The following is a 14,689-nucleotide window of genomic DNA, read 5'->3' on the forward strand; positions in this document are numbered from 1 at the left end:
CCGGGCCATGCCCCCGGCGCTTTGCTCGGCCGAGCAGGTGGGAGGGTGCCCGGCAGCAGCACCCTGCCTGGGTCTGGGTGCACAGGCGGCGCTGAGAAGGCTCTGGGTCCGCCTCCCGCCGCTCCGCTTTTGTTACTAAGTTGCCTTGGTAGGCTATCCGAGCTTAGGCTCTCTTACACCTGTTTCCTCAGCTGTCTTGTGGAGACAGTAACAATAGCATGCGAGTTTTAAGATTGTTGTGGGGATTAGACACAGTTTTGCATTTGGATGGTTCGGTGCTGTGGCCGGCAGCAGGAGCTCGCTGTCATCACTAAGTGCATTAAGTTAGAGCAGAAGGCCAAGGTGACCGTGGGATGCGTCCAGGAGAAGTGGCATTCCAGCAGTGGAGGATTTGTTCCTAAAAACCCTTCCCCCCGACCTGGCCCAAGAGTAAAGAATTCACCTAGTCATAGACTCCACGGCTCTGTGAGCTCCTGAAGGACTACACCTTTTTCATCTCGGGGTACTTTGCGCATAGTACATGGTCAATACATATGAATTGAATTAAAACAAGAACATGCAAAAATCCCTCCCTTGTCTAGAATCTTTGCCACTTGACCAGCTCCGCGAGCAGACAACATGCCTGATTGAATTTGCTGCCTGTCATAAATAAGCTTTCTGTCTGGTTTCTGGTTATGCTCTAGTACAGAGATCAGCCTTATTCAAGTCTCCTGCCATCTCAGAGGAGTAGGTTATAGTCTTCAATTTACAGTGGAGAAAACAGAAACTCAGCAAGGGAATTTCAGAGGCTCTCCCAGCACAGTGCCTGGCATGAAATGGAAGCAGCAGGGTTCATGTTAGTTGTCATTTCTTTTAAATTGTTATTTGAATCCTCCATTAGAATAGTTTTCAAAATAATTGAGGTTCCATCAATGAATTTAAATTGTTAGCTTATTATTATTTTGACTGCCAAATCAAATACTAAATGTACATAGATAATTTGAATTTGGAGAGAAGATAACGCATAATTCAAATTTTATGGTGGATAATGGATGATATACTGGGGCTTATAAATTACTAGCTCCCTTGGGGAAAACACTAAAGTACTATTGTGGTATGATTAATATCAGAAGAATGTAGTTTTTCTAAAAAAACAAAAACAAAATAAAAAAACCCCACCACTAACATATCCCCCCCAAATCTCCAATCTGAGGCTTAACAAAAACACACACTATACAGCTTTTCCACACTCCCATAGCCTGCCTTTGTGTCGCCCCCAATAAGTGACGGGGGGCTGACTCCATTGCTACAGCAAACCTGTTTTCATTTCCGTGATCTTCCTTTCTTTACGTAGCTTTCCTGGTGACCCCATCAAGACACGGTTGGCACTACTTGTTGCCCCAAACCAAAGCCTTCGATCAGGTGCAGTATCCCCAGAGGGCTCCTTGTGCCTTGCTGTCCTTGGCTCCTCAAGTCCGGAAGGACATGGTAAGTTGGTATTGGGTCTTATCTCCGCTCTCTGTGTGTTGAATTCCTTGGCTATTTATTCTCAGTTTGGTACTTAGGTTTTGTTACTGATTCCCATTTGTTCGGCATCTTTGATGGAACCAGACCATTCCTTGCGTGCTCTTTGCTGTCTTCTTTGTTGCTGTTTTGTGTGTTGTCTGAAAGTGCTGTTTGTCATTAGAAGGAGAATCACAGGGTAGAACACAGGCACAGACGCCAGAACACTGTTGCTGGAGCCGGCCTCACACACCTTGTGAGTTTGGGGTTCTCACCAGGCCAGCGTCCACTAGGACAAACTTTGCTGTGGAGTCACCAGTGAAACCGGACAAGGTTCTTCCACCTGGATTTTGTGTCTGAGAGGTGTTCAAGCATTATATTCCCACTCACTGTTCCAGTTCTCATGGTGTTGTCTAAGGAAAACTCCTCCTCCAGGAAAACCTGCTTCTTATTTACGCTCTTTACAATCCCAATTTTTGCACCTATTTCTCCGAATGGCATAACTTCACTGAGAATTTTTGGGACTTCAGTAACCACTTTAAGGACCATTCAACTTGAACAGGTTGTTCATTTGAGAGAGACATTAGAAAAGAAAGGGAAAAAGATTCCTCAGACCCAGTGGCAGCACTTTTGATTGATATTCAAAGGGCTCCAAAGAACATTCTGATTCAAAAATTGTTTGACTAAAAGGTTCTTTGGCCAAAGCTAACTTGACATACTTAAGTAACAACAAACTTATGCTCCTAGGAAAACACCCCTCTGCTTGTCCTCCAGTTGCCTTCCTATAGACCCGGCTCTCCCTCTTCCCCTCAGTCTTCTGAGCTCTTTCCTACCACACCTCTATCCACTCCTCCCTCCTCTTTCCCTTGTCCTGACCCCTTACCTTTCCACAAGAATTCTCCTAAGAGCCCAAATTCCATGTGCCTCTGAAGGTCCTTTCCTCTTATGAACCAGGTATGTAGGCAACCGTAGAATTTAAACCTTGGATTCAAACTGAATTAAGAGCTGCAATTATGGATTTTCTCAAACCCAGACAAGACCAGCCAACTATTCATATAATTATTTAGAACATTTTGGAATGTACGTGACCCAGGATTATCTGACCTACATCGACTTGTACATATGTTGATTAAAACTGCAGGTGCTAAATCCTGAATGGAAAGACTTACCTAAAAAGGGACATACAGAATCCTTCTTTCCACAATAAAGGAGAAAGTCCATAAAAAGGTTCAAAATGTTGGGTGAAGTCTTCTACAAGCCATACCTAAAACATTTGCAATAAAAACAGATGAATCATAATGCAAACAGAGAAAAGATGAATCTACAGAAGACTCTGGGATAGGCTAGAAAACACATTGTGTCAACTGATGGTAGTTGCCACCAATTCAGTGCCAACAAGAATTCCCAATTTGGGGGTGCAGCAAGGAAGGAAACTTTATTCAGTGCAAAACAGCTCAACCGTTACACAGCAAGGCTGTGAAAATAGCACAGCTGTGAGGCAGCCCTGGGGCCAGGTGGTCTTGGGACCAGGCCTCTCTCTGGCTAGACAGCTCTGCTCTGGGCCTTGCATGTCTCTTTGGCACTGTGCTGTTCTGCTCCGTGGGCTCTGAGGAGACATCTCTGATGCTTCAGCTCAACGAGGGAAACAGTCTTCTGTGGAAAGGAAGAGTGCACTCCCAGAGCCACAGGGGAGCTGGTTTATGTAGCCAGAAGTCCGGGGCCTTGCTCCTGGATTCATCTTTCCTCATGCAAATGAGGACGCCAAATCCTCAAAGTTTGATGGTCCCAAAAGACACTTTTCTAATTGGTCAGAATGGAGCTTCTCTGATTGGCTGGTGAAGATGTGGATTGGGGGGGGGGGGGAGATATAGCTGCCCAGCTCTGATTGGATGGGGACAGCCTCAGTCCTATTGGTTGACATAGGATTCCAGGAGCTCCTTCATAAGCCGGCTCGGATGGCAGGATCACAGTGCAGGCAGGCAAGTCAGTGCAGAGGCTGGTGGTTCCGTGCAGGCCTGTTAAGTGCAGCTTACATGAAAGGCCTCTGTGTAGAAATGGCTGCTTGGCTCTGTTTGTTGAAATTGGAGCCCAGTTAGTCACCAGGAACCCCTCTTAGTATCTTTTTTCTCAGGGTCCACAATGGCAACATTTGGGAGTTTAAAAAGTTGCACTCTCACCTCATTTTCTTAATGAAGTTAAACCTGAAATTGGAGACCAAATTCAAAAACAGAAATTAGAATGGGAAATAGCCCCTTAACCCAAACTACAATACCTGACAGACATTTTAAAAGCGCTTAAGACCAAAAACAAGACAGGACACAAAATAAACTTGTGGCCCTGCAGATCAACAGTAAGGTGGTTTACTCCCAACAAACCACCTCCTGACAAGGACACTTGTAAGTATTGCAAACAGAAAGGACACTTGCAAAAAGATGGTCCCATCTTATGAGACTAAGAAAAATCCCTTAATTCAAATTAATGAGGGTGCTCCAAGGAAGAGAAAGCACCTGATATCCTGCCGTACCCTTAAATACTCAAGGTGAATTAATTATAAATGTAGATAGTGTGTTAGTTTCCCAGGGCTGCTGTAACAAATTACCACGAACTGGACGGCACAAAACTACAGACCCATATTCTCTCATAGCTCTCTTCTAGATTCTGGTGGTTGCCAGCAATCCTTGGCATTCTTTGGCTTGCAGGTGCATCACTCCAATCTCAACCTCCATCTTCCTGTGGTATTCTCCTGCGTTATCTTTGTGTCTAAATTTGCCTCTTCTTCTGAGGACACCACCCTAACCCAGTCTGACCTCATCTTAACTTGACTGCATCCACAAAGGCCCTATTTTCAAATAAGGCCAAATTCACAGGTTCTGAGGGTGAGGACTGGAACATATCTTTTGGGGGGTCACAGTTCTACCCACTATATATGCCACCTCATGAATTTCTGGTAGATACAAGTACTACTTACTCTTTTTGCATTAAACCCTGCTATCTTTGCTCAACTTCTTTTTTGGAGCGAACGTAAACAGACATGGGTGGTAAGCATTTTAAATAACCCACAGATATTCTCTATTTTCCTTCCTTTAACTGTAAGCCTGGAGCCTTGACTGAAAAGCACTCCTTTTTGTTCTGTGACACTCTCCTGCAACTTTAACAAGGAGAGACTTACTTTGCAATTTTAAATGAACACCAGAGTACTTGGGGCTATTTGTGAGATTCCTGGGGACTCCTCTAGTCATAAGCAAGTTGATTCTGCTCTGAATCTCTCTCTGTTTTCTCCATTATATCCCAGATAAGTATTTGGCACTGATGTGGGAAAAATAATTGGAGCAGAACCTGTTAAAATTCAGAAGGAGCCCACCTACCATTATGCAAACTTCCCCAATATCCCTTGAAACCAGAAGTAAAGGAAGGGGTAGTATTGATAGTTGAAGCCTCAGGTCCGGAGGTCTTCTCATGCCTGTCCTGGCAGTAAAGAAACCAAGTAGACGGGGACATGCACTTACGACCGAAGGGCCACCAACAAAATTGTTATTCCTCACTTTCTCAGCCTCAGATACCGTCCTGCAAGCCACCTGCTGACGCCACTTGCTGCAGTGAATCTTCGTTCAACTTTTCCCAGTGTGCTTACAGAGCAGGACAGTCGGTAACTGTGTGCGTGCGTATGTATGGTAAAATATACATAAAATTTATCGCTTTAATCTTTTTTTAACCAGTTCAGTGGCATTAAGTACACTCACACTGTTATGCAACCAACACCAATATCCATCTTTAGAAATTTTTCGTCATCCCAACTGAAACTCTGTACCCGTTAAACACGAATTTCCCACTTTCCCTTCCCACAGCCCTGGCAACCACCACTCAACGTTTGTCTCTGTGAATTCACTACTTGAAGTACTTCATATAAGTGAAATCATACAGTAGTTGCCTCTGTGTCTGGTTTATTTCACTTAGCATGTTCTCAAAGGTCATATATGTTGCAGCACGTCAGAATTTCATTCTTTTTTCAGGCTGAATAATGACAGTCCACAGCTGTTTGCTTTCATCTGGGGAGGACAACAGTCCTCCTGGATAGTCCTGCCCTAGGGGTTGACAAGCTCCTTGCTATTTTCCTGAGGTCTTTAAGTAAGATTCAAATAATCAAAATTTCCCTTGTGATTCAGTTCTGACACGATTTGTAGATCTACTTTGCTGAGAGAAAAAGGATTCCATTTATTCTCACCCTTAGCAGAATATGGACATAAAGTTTCAAAAGATTAAATTCCAGTTTTGCCAAAACACAGTCCTTTATTTAGGGCATGGCTCTTTTAAAGGGGAAACACTCTCTTCTGATAGTCTAGAAACTATCCAAATCTATTCCAGACCCCTCACAAAGCTACATTTAAGAGGAATTTGAGGTTTAACTAAATAGTGCAGACAGTGGGTGCCCATTTTTTTCTGTGATTGTGCCACCCCTTTATGAATTTAAAAAAAAAATTAATTTTTTGATTAAAGTTGACATTCAATATTATTTCATATTAATTTTAAGTGTACAGCATAGTGGTTAGACATGATATAATTTACTAAGTGAGCCCGCTGATAATTCTAGTCCCCAGCTGGGAACATAGGTAGTTATTACAATGTTACTGACTGTACTCCCTGTGCTACACTGTATACCCCCTTGGCTATTTCGGAACTACCAATTCCTACTTCTCAGTCTCCTCCCCTTCTGACCCGTCCCCAACCCTCCTCCCATCCGGTAAGCATCAGTCTGTTCTGGGTCTACGAGTGTGTTTCGGTTTTGTTTACTCCTTATTTCGTTCTTTAGATTCCCCTTAAGTGAAATCTATGGCATTTGTCTTTCTCTGACACTTCATTTAGCATAATACCATTTAGGGTCTATCCATGTTGTCATAAATGGTAAGAATTTTTTTTTCTCCTTTTGTTAACCCATTGATTTTTTTTTTTAGAGAGTATAGGAGGGAGGGAGGGAGAGAAGGAGAGAGAGAGAGAGAGAGAGAGAAAGATCCATGTGAGACAGACACATAGACTGGCTGCCTCCCATATGCACCCTGACCAGGGCCAGAGATCAAACCTGTAACCTAGGTACGTGCCCTTGACCAAACCCCCAACCCTTCAGTGTGCGGGCGGACTCTCTAACCACTGAACCACACTGGCCAGGGCTCATTCTTTTTTTTTATTTTTATGGCCGAGTATATCCAATTGCCTATTGATGGGCACTTGGGCTGCTTCCATATCTGGGCTACTGTAAATAATGCTGCAGTGAACATAGGGGTGCATATATCTTTTCAAATGAGTATCTTGGATTTGTTCAGATAAAATCCCAGGAGTGAAATAGCTGGGTCACATGGTAGCTCTATTTTTAATTTGTTGCGGTAACTCCATACTGTTTCCATAATGGCTGCATCAATTTGCATTCCCACCGACAGTGCACGGGGGTCCCCTTTTCTCCACATCCTTGCCAACACTTGTTTGTTGGTTTATTGATGTTAGCCGTTCTGAGAGGTGTGAGCTGTTATCTCACTGTGGTTTTAATTTGCATCTCTCTGATGATTAGTGACATTGTGCAGCTTTTCATATGACTATCGGCCATCTGTATGTCCTCTTTGGAGAAGTGTCTATTCAGGTCCTCTGCCCATATTCTAACAATTGCTTGCTTTTTTTGGTGTTAAATTGTATCAGTTTATTATAAATTTTGCACATTAACACTTTATTGGATATACCGTTGGTAAATAACATCTCCCATTCTGTAGGGTGTCTTTTAGTTTTGTTGGTGGTTTCCTTGGCTGTGCAAAAGCTTTTTAGTTTGATGTAGACCCATTTGTTTATTTTTTCTTTTGTTTCCCTTGCCTGAGGAGATATATCAAAAAAAAATATTGCTAAGAGCAATGTCAGAGGTTTTACTGCCCATGTTTCCTTTCTTCTAGAAATTTATGCTTTCAGGTCTTACATTTAAATCTTTAATCCACCTGGAGTTTATTTTTGTATATGGTATAAGAAGGTGGTTCAGTTTCATTTTTTGCATGTGCCTGTCCAATTTTCCCAGCACCATTTATTGAAGAGACTGTCTTTACCCCATTGTATATTCTTGCTTCTTTTGTCATACATTAATTGACCATATAGGCATGGGTTTATTTCTGGCCTCTCTATTCTGTTCCATTGATGTGTGTTTTTATGCCAGTACAAGGCTGTATTGATTACTATGGCCTTGTAGTATATAGTTTGATATCAGGTAAGCGTGATACCTCCAACTTTGTTCCTTCTCAGATTGCTGGGACTATTCAGGAACTTTTGTGGTTCCATATACATTTTAGGATTATTTGTTCTAGTTCTGTGAAAAATGACCTTTGTATTTTGATAAGAATTGCACTGAATCTATAGATTGCTTTGGTTAGCATGGACATTTTAATGACGTTAATTCTTTCTATCCATGAGCAGAGGATATGCTTCCACCTATTTGTATCTTCTTCAATTTTTTTCTTCAATGTCTTATAATTTTCTGAGTATAGAACTTTAACCTCCTTGGTTAAATTTATTCCTAGGTACTTCATTTTTTGATGCAATTATAAATGGGACTGTTTTCTTAATTTCTCTTTCTGATAGTTCATTATTGATGTATAAAAATGCAACTAATTTCTGATTATTAATTTTGTATCCTCCTGCTTTACTGAATTCATTTATCAATTCTAATAGTTTTTTTGGTGAAATCTTTAAAGTTCTCTATACATAGTATTATGTCATCTGCAAATGATGACTGTCACTTCTTCTTTTCCAATTTGGAAGTTTTTTATTTCTTTTTCTTGTCTTATTTATGTGGCTAGGACTTTTGATACTATAATGAGTAAAAGTGGATATCCTTGTCTTATTCCTGATTTTAAGAGAAATGCTTTTAGATTTTCCCATTGAGTATGATTTTAGCTAAGGATTTGTCATATATATATGGCCTTTATTATGTTGAGGTATGTTCCCTCTATTTTCATCTTGCTGATAATTTTTTATTATAAATGGACGCTGGATTTTGTTAAATGCTTTTTATGCATCAACTTACACGTTTGTGTAATTTTTATCCTTCATTTTGTTTATGTGGTGTATCGTGTTAATTGATTTGTAGGTATTGAACCAACCTTGCATCCCAGGAATAAATCCCACTTGATCATAGTGTATGATCTTTTTAATGTATTACTGAATTCAGTTTGCTAGTATTTTCTTGAGTATTTTCACATTTATATTCATCAGGGATATTGGCCTATAATTTTCTTTCTTCCTTTGTTTTTTTTGGTAATGTCTTTGTCTGGTTTTGGAATATGGTGATGCTGGCCTTGTACAATGGGCTTGGGAGCCTTCCCTTCTTTTGAAACAGTTTGAGAAGAATAGGTGCTAATTCTTCTTTGAATATATGGTAAACTTCACCTGTGAAGCTATCTGGTCCATGACTTTTTTTTGTTGGGAGTTTTTTTTATTACTGCTTCAATTTCGTTAGTAGTTACTGGTCTGTTCAGATTTTCTGTTTCTTCTTGATTCAGTCTTGGAAGAATTTTGTTTCTGGAAACTTATCCGCTTCTTCCAGATTGTCCAGTTTGTTGTTATATTTCTTCATATTTCTGTGGTGTCACTTGTCACTTCTCTTTCATTTCTGATTTTATTTGGGTCCATCTCTCTTTGATGAGTTCAGTTAAAAGTTTATCAATTTTGTTTATCTTTTCAAAGAACCAGCTCTTAGTTTCATTGATCTTTGGATTTTTTTTAATACTTTATTTTTGCTCTGATCTTTCTTATTCCCTTCCTCCTACTCACTTTGGGCTTTGTTTATTGTTTTTTTTCTAGTTCCTTTAGGTTTAAGGTTAGATTGTTTGAGATTTTTCTTGCTTCTTGAGGTAGGCCTGTCTTGCCATGAATTTTCCTCTTAAGACTGCTTTGGTTATGTGCTATGGATTCTGGGTCATTGTGTTTTTATCATCATTTGTCTTAAGGTACCTTTTGATTTATTCCTTGATCTCATTGTTACCCTATTTATTGTTTAGTAGCATGTTGTTTAGCCTTCATGTGCTTACATGGTTTTCAGGTTTTTTTCTCATAATTTATTTCTAGTTTCATACAATTGTGGTTGGAGAATATGCTTGATATGATTTCAGTCTTCTCAAATTTACTAAGACTTGTTTTGTACCCTAAAATGCAGTCTATCCTGGAAAATATTCCATGTGAAAAGAACTGCAACTTTGGGGTGAAATGCTCTAAAAATATCAAATTCATTTGGTCTAATTTGTCATTTAAGGCCATCATTTCCTTGTTGATTTTTCTGTCCGGAAGATATACTCATTGACGTCAACGGGATGTTAAAAGTCCTTACTATGACTCTGTTATTGTCGATCTTTCCCTTTATGTCCTTCGCTATTTGCTTTATATATTTAGGTGCTCTGATACCTTTTCTTATGAAGTGACTAAGTTCTCAGAAATTGGTTCTCTCCTCTGAGAGCCCAAGCTGATCAGGACTTCTGGAACCTGAAGACAGCTTCTCAATGGCCTCCTTCCCGAAACATCCATAACAACTAAAACCATTTTGTCTATTTGTGTATGAGCAATCTCAACCTGCCCTTGGTGTTTCATGGGAACCATCCAAAACCTATTACTTACTATAGTCTTCCCTTCACCAGGTGCAAAGGCTTACCCCTCTTGTGATCTGCTGCAAAATTTTTCGATGCTTTTGCTGAGCTATTTTTAGGCTCCTGACTTGGCCTCATGGTTCTGCCTGCAGAACAGACATTACTACTGACTGAAAACACAACACTTATTAACCAGCTGATTAATCTCTTACAAAATTCTATTACTTGTCCTCTCCCTATCACATTATTATTCACTGCTGCAATACCCTGAATCCTGCTACTCTTTCCCCAGTAGAAGGGGAGCCTTGTGATTATCTTACCTCAGATAATTAGGGAACTCTCTGTACCTCACTCAGATTTATTAGTCTCCTATTGAGAACCCTTACCTGATACTCTTTGTTGATACCTCAAAACTGAAGCTGGAAGTTATCTAACGGCATATACTTTCACTAATTTAAGGTCTCTTTTAAAACATAGTCCTCTATCTGAGGTAAAATCAGACCAGATGACAGAACCTATTGAATTTATTAGAGCTTATCAACTAGGCAAAGACTAGACAGTAAACATATATACAAATAGTAAAAATGCTTTCGTAATAGTACATGATTTTTGTACGTTAGAACCCTCACCAAAATGGACAGGAAGTCAAGCAACTTTTAGATGTACTCAATGTCCTAGAGAGTTGGCTATTATAAAGAACCATGCAAAAAGAGAAGCTAAAAGGAAATGTTCTAGCAGGTTATCCTGACAAACAAATAAACTTAACCAAAGTCATGACCCTATCTAAACCCTCAAAAGATAAATATCTGCAGGGACTGAAAGATGCCATTATAAAATGTCAACTTTTAGTTCCCGATTCTGAAAAGGAAGAGTGGGAAGAATCTGATTGTGCACTTACTCCATTTATATAATCTCCAGTGCCCTCAAGATAGTTGCTTGGTAGCATCAGATAAATTCAAATAGATATCAGCTAAATTTCTCCCTGAAACTACTCATAGGGTATAAACTGATTACTAGCTTAAATCAACACCGGAAGAGAAGCTTTAAAGAGACTAGAGGTCATTTTTGGGTTATGTGTCACCAGTCTACAACATAATCCTGGAAAAACTATAAAAGTGGGACATGGTCAGAACCAAAGCCTCAAGGGTCCTTTGAACACCTTCAGACCCATATAGGTCCAAACATGTAACTAGCTAATGTAAGGCCTGGTTTTGTCCTTCTGTCATGAACAGATTTTTCTCCTAGATCTCCATGTGTCCCTGCCAGATAGTAAATATTTTGTGATCAGGATGCCTGGTTCTGTTTACTTTAGGCTTACACCTCATGCATGTAGGAACAGCATTTCAAAACTTGTCTGTACACAGAGATCCTAATTCTACAAATCATAAAGGCTAAAAATTCTGATCCAGACACGATCTCCAAAAGGAAGTCACCCTTGGTTATTCAGTACTCTTCCTGGGGGAATGACTTGCTCATAATTCCCATTGGTGGGAATTAGACATATAGGATTATAAGAAACTTACCACTAACTTTGGCAGAAGTCATTAGTGGTACTATCTCTTCCCTAGACGGATCACAGATCAATCCCAACTCTTTGGCATGACAATGATGGACATTGTTCTGGATTTCTTGTTGGTTAGTCATGGTCTGTGCCATTCCTAGTACTGTACTTGGATCAGGAAAACCAGGAAGGTGGGACAGGTGGCACAGTGCCTTAAGACAAGAGCTACTTGGCTCTCTAAAGTGGATCCCCATGGCCTATACAGGACTTGTTCTTGGCCTGGGTTGGAATTCTTGGTTCAAAGCACCTTACAGGGATTGTTAATTGTTCTTGTCATTGTCATAGTGATCATGATGCAGGTCCATTGCATTCTATCCAGATTCTGAAATGCTTCTGCACAGCCACTTTCATGTCAGATGATCACTGTGATGATACAACAGCAAGATCAAGGACACTTCATGATGTAGTTCGCCATGGAGATGACTGAACAATCAGTCTTAAGGTGGTGAAGATATGGATTTTTTTACTTCCTTGAATTATTTTTCTTAAATTTATCTTTACTATTGAGTATTACAGATGTCCTCGTTTTCCCCCCATTGGACCTCCTTGAATTTTTCAACCTACAAGCCAAAAAAAAAAAAAAAAAGACCAAAATTGGGAACTGAAAGTGTGAATATGCAAACAGACAATGGCTAGATCACATATAACTAACGAACTCTGATTCATAACCTGTGCAGTCATCGGCCCAGGATAATCAAGACGCGCTCAATGACTGCCAGCTTCTCTATCTGATGCTCCCATTTCCAACTCAGAACCAACCTAGGAAAGCCAAGTACGTTCCCCAAGTGAGTCACATAACATGCCCTGCTTCTATCGAGCCTGCCTCCAGCTTTGCCATGCCAACCGCCTGATGACAGCACACCCGAAGCTCCCACCTCCTTTTGTTACCACTCTCCAGCTCTTGCACTCCTCTGCTTGCCTTTGAGTCTCTGCCAAAAACAAGTGAGAGTGGCGGAGTCTCTTGCTATAGCAAGTTCAGAGTAAATAGCTTCTGCTTGTTCTCATTTGGGTGGTCTTTATTGCTATAAAGCAAAGGATTATAGATAATTGGACATCTCTTAAAAATTTCTTTTCTTCCACAACACTTTTACTTATTTTAATGACTATCTTGAGAGACCAGAACCCTCCCCTCCTCTGTATTATTCCTATTCTTAAAAATCATTTCCTGTACTCTTTCCCCTTCCCCCAGACACTCATGAAGTCTCCCAAACCCTTCAGGTGTTCCTGGCCTCTCAGGCCCTGTGGCCATAGAGCCTCCAGGAAAAATTTCAAGCTTTTTAAAACTCTCAGAAGAAAAGCACAAAGTATGGAGCAAGTCATATGACCTTGGTGGGAGGAGCCCCCAGAACAGGGCTGTGCCACAGGCTCTGTACGGACCCCCTCCAGTTCTCCCGACCAAGTCCCTTGCCTCAGGTGGCAAGAGGCAGCTTTATGTTCTTTCTTCCCCTGGGCTAGACCCTTCTCAGCCAGAGGAATGTCTTTCCTCAGTGGGGAAATGACAAGCACAGAAAGGACTGGGGGGCAGGTGAGAAACAAGAGCAGCTAAAAAAGATATGGTTTAATTTGGTACAAAGATCAATAAAAGCATGGACACTTAAAATGGACTTTGCGTTTTTATTCAAGAACTTGACAGTGTGCATGGTAAATGTTGTCTGTATGAAACATCAAAATGACTTTCTTCTCAAAAAATCAGTAATTTTTTTTTTTTAAGTTTTAGCATACACTTTCCTTACCTTGCCTGCCCCCATTGTGAACCTGAATTGTTCAGTGTCATCAGAAAGGATGCAGGATCACGGTCTTTCCTGATGTGGGACAGAACTCCTGAAGTCACTGTGGTTGGAGTCGCCTCACGTCATTGCTCCTGCCTGGCCCAGGTCCCTGTGATGTCCATGTCCCTGCAGCCTGCAGCCACCACAGGCAGATGGCCTCCCTGTGGTGCTCCCCTGCCTGGGCTCCTGCTGGGAGATGTTGGTTGGCCAGGTCCTGTGATTCAGCACATCTCAGAAACATCTGCAAAAATATCTTGTCACTTGACACAGCAATCAAAACCTGAGTGGCAAAGATTAACCGTGGTGGTTTCCTTTGGGTGTTCAGTGTGTGTCTCATTAGCTTGCGGGGCGAAGCTTATGCTCCAGCTGTTAGACAACAACCCACCCAACCTCCGCTGCAGGACAAACAGAAACCTCCTCTACCTCCAGGGTCTGGCTTCGTATCATCTTAGCAAAGATAATCCTTCGAGAGTCCTAGCTCCCTAAAGAGGTGGGAGACCCGACAAAGTCCTAACAGGCCGTCAAGGCTGCTGCGCTGGAGAAGGGAGGGGACCGGGCAGGCAGCCTCAGTGGAGGGCGCTCCCTGTGTCTAATGGCGCAGGAGCAGAGGACAAACGCCACACGTGTCTTTATGCCGAAATGTGAGGGGCGTGTGCCCCAGGCTGCAAGTGTCCTTCCCACCCACTCTCACCACATCTTCCAGGGCCACAGAGGTAAGACTTTCTGAGGCATTTCCTGGAACCACCTTAAATACCACCGGCTAAATACCCTTTGTGTGAATATGCTGGGCCGAGAGAAAGCCATTTACTTCCCCGCCTGGGGAAAAAGCTTTATCTGTACTGCAGGAAATTGCACTTCTCTATCAAATTTTCTTTTATATATGAAGTATCTGTCTAAATCCTGTTCTCAGACATTGCATTCAACTACATTTGCACCCAAATAAGCTGGCCTTGTTGCACCCAAATAAGCTGGTGGGAAGGGATCATCCGTGGAGGCTGGTGAGAATATGCTGCTTAAGAAAAATAAACTGAACACAAATGGAAAAATAAACCGAGTACAAACGCCTACGGTCTTGTAAAGGGGCTTTTTAGTATTTTAGTGTTAGCTTTTCTCATCATGGGTTTCTAAATGTTCAGAGGTAACGGCTGTAGCAAATAACTGACCCTAGAAATTAGGTTTATTTCCAGCCCCTGTAGTCCAGACTGAAGGAGGAAGCGGAGAGCACGCAGGTGCCGAGGCAGCCGCTGCAGGGGGGCCCGGGCGGCCGTGGGCGAGGC

This window comes from Miniopterus natalensis, chromosome 14 (assembly GCF_054644295.1).
Source record: "Miniopterus natalensis isolate mMinNat1 chromosome 14, mMinNat1.hap1, whole genome shotgun sequence".
Taxonomy (NCBI): Eukaryota; Metazoa; Chordata; class Mammalia; order Chiroptera; family Miniopteridae; genus Miniopterus; species Miniopterus natalensis.